The following is a 5,318-nucleotide window of genomic DNA, read 5'->3' as shown; positions in this document are numbered from 1 at the left end:
GAATCAGTGAATACTACAGAGACAATCAAGGGCTTATCTAAACTGCTATCAGGATGAAATCTAAGGCATCTAGTGACCTCTATGAATTGAAAATAATACATACTTGCAATAGGAGTTGCTAAAACTTTCTTTAATACGCAGCCCAATCGTATACACTTCAAAGTTCACAACCATATTCATCACATCTTACCCATGTACCATATCTTGCCAACTAACAACAAAGAACAAAAAAATCCATGTTTCAACACCAGTTTAATCAAAAGCTTTTGCTCAGCAAAGATTATGCCTATGCAGTGCAATGATACCACAGAGAAGTTAAGTGAAATCCTTCAACATCTCTAAACCATACAGTATTATACTATATAGGCATAATCATACACCTACACTTTCCTGCCAGACATAAGAGATCTCCCTAGTCATTGCTGTGAATGCAAATCCTTCTGCTACAGCCTTGAGAAACAAGAGCACGCAAATTTTATTAACAAAATTGTATAGCTGTCTGAAAAAGCATTTAAAATGTTTGACTCCACCCACCCAAATCTCTCTTGGTAACAACACAGTTTCTCCGCTCAGTGATCGTGACCTCTCTGAAAATTATTTTGATTCAGCTACAGTTAACTGGAACTGTTAAAGCTGATGTGTGGGAAACCCAGTTCTTTTTTTTTTTTTCCTTTACCACATAGAAAGCAGTGAGTATCGAACACTGAATTACTTATTATTTAGTCTTTGTAAGTCTTGCCTTTACAAGAGCTACAGAGAACTATGGCTGTGTGAGGGCAGACTGTAAAAGTATTGCTGATACTATGGTCAATGTCAGCATTCAGACTCTACCCACACTTAGTGTTTGGAATCGGACAGCTTCTTAAAACAAGCATCTAGCAACTTAATTATTTATGACAACTGCAGAAGAACCTGAGCACAGCAGCAACATCACTAAAGGTATACAAAGTAAGCATCCTAAGTTTACAGAACAGGAAAATAAGCACCAGACCCCTTAAGACTAGCTCTTTTCCTCTTTATAGCCTACCCTGTGTTTTAAAGACTCCTTAAAAAACTCCTCAAACTTCTCCAAAATATCTCTGGATTATTTTTTATTTACACGATTTCCCGTGACCTGTCACTCCTATCAAAGCAACATAAGGGGGGGGTTCTGGTTTCAGTCAGCTTGCCCACAGAAACGTCAACCTCGACCCCAACACCCCACGCCGTTTCCAAGCTGCTCTGCTCTTCTGGAAAGGCGTCTCTACCCCAGCACCTTCGCAAGTCCGCTGCCTGCTCGGCACTTACCTGCCCAGGATGGGCCCTGGGCGCTGCCACGCTCGTAGTGAGACGGCGGCTCCATTCCGCCGCCCTGCCCCAAGACAGCAGCCATCAACGGGGCCGTCCCGAGCAGCCTACATCCACTCTCCGCCGAGCAGCAACCCTACCTCGCCTCGAGACCTACGCAGGTGTTCCTGAGGGCAGATCCCACAAGAGGACACCCCCATCAACACCCCTCTCCATTCCACCGGCGCGCCAGGTCTGAGGAGGCCCGGCTGAGCCGGAGAAGTGGAGTGAGCGCTGCTAAACACTACAGCCTCCGGGCCCGGGTAGCGCTCCTGTTCACGCACCGTCCCGCACTCGAGATCGTGCGGGAGCACAAGGGGCTGCCCGGGAATAAGGGGAGATCCACGGACGACCGCACCGCTATGACCTCACCTGCTGTCTAGATGCAGCCGCGCTCTCTCACCCACTTCTTCCACAGCGACTCGCAAGCCCCCGACAGCCAATCGACGGCCGCCATGGAGCCACCCCGACCAATGATCGCCTACGCCGCGGGAGGCGGGACCTCCAGCGCCCTCCGCAAGGCTGTGACGCAACGACCTACCCGGCAGGCACCGGGTCCGGAGGAGACGGGTGGGACCGCTCCGCGCGCCCGCTCCCTCCGTGTCCTCCGGGCACGTGACAGGCCCCGCCAGTAAGATGGCGCCCGGGGAAATTAGTATTGGCTCTCTGACGGAGGAGGGTCGTGGGTGGGCTTGGGTGTCGACCCCCTTTTTCACCGTCCTTTTGGTGGTATGCCTGCATGTAGCAGGCTCTTATGATGCGCGGGAGTTGCAGGCTTCGGGAGCCCTCAGGGCCTGGTCGGGGAGGGGGATGTTTCCTACTGGTACTCTGGAGCCCCAGCGCTAACTAACGGCGCTCTGGGGAGCGGATGTCGGCTGCGGCACCGCCGGTGGCTCTGCGGGTCTGGTTACAAAGTGCTAGGCGGGAGATGCTCGTCGGAATGGCTGGGAGTCGGGAAAAGCTTCTCCGTGCTGAAGTTTGGTTTATGGGTTGTTGAGAAGGCGATTCCTGCTTCTATAGCTTTGCTGGGAACTTCATCGCAACATTTCGAAACTCAAGAGTGAGCCGCGATGAGTGGGGCGGAAGACTGTGAAAATGGAAAACCTTTGCAGCTGGGGAGGGGGGACTGCAACTCTTCAGTCGGGATCCAGACGTGCTTCTGTTAAATAAACTGAACTATGTTGACCCCCTAATGTGGATGCCTGCTTCGGGTGTCAAAATAGGGTTGGGTGATGCGTCGCCACGCAGCATCGAGTCTATTTTACACTGTATCGTTTCACCCTATGCTTTATTTATTATTGTTTTGCTTCACACTAGAGCAGTAAATTCAAGTTCCGGTGGTAACAGAGAACAAAATACCCGAATTAAAGGGATTTAAGGGGCCGCGGTTCAACCGTCGCTCCTCCCAGGTGCGGCGCAGCAGCCCGGTCTGAACTACAAGTCCCGGCGTGCACTGCGGTGCCACTATTGAAGTCGTCAGTAACAAAGCGCGCCACGAGTGGCGGAGAGTTGCGGGTGTGTCTTTACCAATCGGGTTGCGGGGTGGTGGGTGGTGGTGGGGTCAGAGCGGGCCCCGGTGGAGGTGTGTGCGCGGCAGGCTCTGCTGCCTCCCGACCCCTTTGCAGGCCGTGTCGGCCCGCGGGCGATGAGGCCGCGGGGTTGAGCTGCTCGGCTGGGGACCTCTTCTGCGACGGTACGGGGTCGAGGAGGGGAACGGGCCGCGCCGGCGTTCGAGAGCGGGGGGCGCTGGAGATGGGCGGGATGGTCCTGAGAGGGGGGTGGTGAGACCGGCGGAGATCCTTCCTGCTCTCCGTAACCGCGTCCCGGAGCTCTCCTCAGCCAACTGGGCCTTCGCTGGCCAAGAGACGCAGGAGCTGAGTCCCGGGGCCTTGTCGGAGCCGGTCTGCCGGCTCCGCCGCTTGGGGAAGGCTCAGGGTGACAGGGGAGGTGCGGGGCTGTGGCGGCTCCTTTCCCGGGCCTCCCGCTGGAGGACGCGGGGTGGAGAGGGGATCCCACAGAGAGGTCTCCAAGTGCTTTACTAAGCTTTGATTTCAAAGCTGCAAGGAAAGAGCAGAAAAGAGCCAGTACCTGGCTAACTTATCTTTTCGACACGAAATTCTAGATAACTTCTTAAAACTTTTTTAAAGAGTGTAATTTGGGTGTTTTTTTGGATAGTTTGGCTTTTCATGAAAAATACCGAGAGTCCTGCTTTTCCTAAGATTAGTTGTTGCAGGTGATGGAGAAGGGAAAGGGCATTTTCTTCTTAGTTGTGGCTGAGGAGAGAGGGAGAAGGGTCCGGGGAGGACATGAATGTGGCCTAATGAGATAAGAGGGGGTTAAAATTTGGCTTGATGCTTTTTCAGGAGTTTAGAAGGAAAAAGGCAGAAGATGGTCAGAGTGAAGAGAGTTGTAGGAATGATCTGGTGCTGAGGACGCAGAACTAGAAGTCAGACACTTTGGTTAGCATCAGCTCCACAACTGCCTTGATTTTAAAGTTTTGTATAAGTTCCTTTGCTAACTATGGAAAGTAATTAATAATATTTAACAGAGGTTTGGTTTTCATTTTAATTGAGAGTTGTCTGCTTTGGAAATATAAATTATTGGTGAAGCTGCTGTATCTCACAGTTGATCTTTTCTGAACTTCTGATTGTCAAGAAAAATGGCCTGAAGACTAATGGTTGGTAGGTACTCCACATTTGCACTCCCTTTCCTGAAGGAAGGAGATTGACAACATTTTTTTCTATGTGAAAATGTCAGAAATTATCATAACCAGGATGCATATTTGTGGCTCCTTCTTTTGGATGAGTGTGATAGTTTGTGTTGCTTAAAGGCCTACCTTCAGTCATAAAATGTTGTACAACAGTATTTGTTTGGGAAATGATGCTAAAAGAATGTAACCACTTACATATTTAGTTAATTTTATTTTTATGCAGGGGAAATATGGGAGAGCGCAAATTAACAATACATATTTCCTCATGCTTTTGTGCCTTAGGAAAAATTAATGGCATGAGTTGGTACTGGCAACACCAGGACCACAGTTAGCATTTAGTAGTTTCAGAGGTACATAGTCATTCTTTTGCAGGAATCTAGGTTTTTGCGCCAGGATGTAACATTTTCTCTGAGTAAACTTATACTTTTGTTGCCTTTTAAGTAGTTATTCCTTATTAAACAACTCTGGAATCTGATACTCTCAAGCTAACACGTGTCTCCTTTGAAAGTGATCTGGTGACTTGGACTTCGGCTGGAGCAAGGCATGACGTGCTTGCTTTCTTGTTACTGAGAGAGTACTAGTGAAAAGACAAAACACCCTGAACCGAGCCTCTGAAACCCTTTTGGCTTTTGTATGAGTGTGGCATTTAATATATAGATCCAAATTAAAGCTTACTGTTCTTGACACAGTGTTCATCTTTTGCTGGGTTTTCTGTGGGTTTTTTTGTGTGTAAAATTTGATTATTGCTGAAGAAAATAGCAATATTGATATGATATATCATATATGATATGATAATGATATTTTTATTTGATATTGGTATTTGATTTTATATTTCATATTGATATTTGATTATTGCTAGAGAAAATAGCAATTCTGAAAATACATATTATGATTTTACATGTTCTTATACAGAAGGGTGTTTATAGACTTTTAGGGTGACAACTATGTGAAAACTATGGATTTCCTGGAAATATCTGTAAGTAGTAGAAAAGAATCCACATGAATATACTGCTGTAAAAGCTGGTTGGTCTGAAATGATACACTGGAAGCAAATCAGAATATTATTAACCAAACCTAGCTGTTCTCTGCATAAGAGGTTTAGATTTCCACTTTATAAATTTTAAGATCCATGTTCTTATCAATCCCATCCCTCTTCCATGAAGTCTAGTCCTTGGGTTTTTTTAATACTTTTATGCTTATAACAAACCAGTGTCTTTGTACTTTTGTTTTATCTGTTTGAATTGACGATAAATGTTGTGGTATTAGTAATTGATTTCCCTGC

This window comes from Neopsephotus bourkii, unplaced genomic scaffold (assembly GCF_033783945.1).
Source record: "Neopsephotus bourkii isolate Nb327-2 ecotype Australia unplaced genomic scaffold, CSIRO-AGI_Nbou_v1 NB_1820, whole genome shotgun sequence".
NCBI lineage: Eukaryota > Metazoa > Chordata > Aves > Psittaciformes > Psittacidae > Neopsephotus > Neopsephotus bourkii.
Note: the sequence above shows the minus strand (reverse complement) of the source record.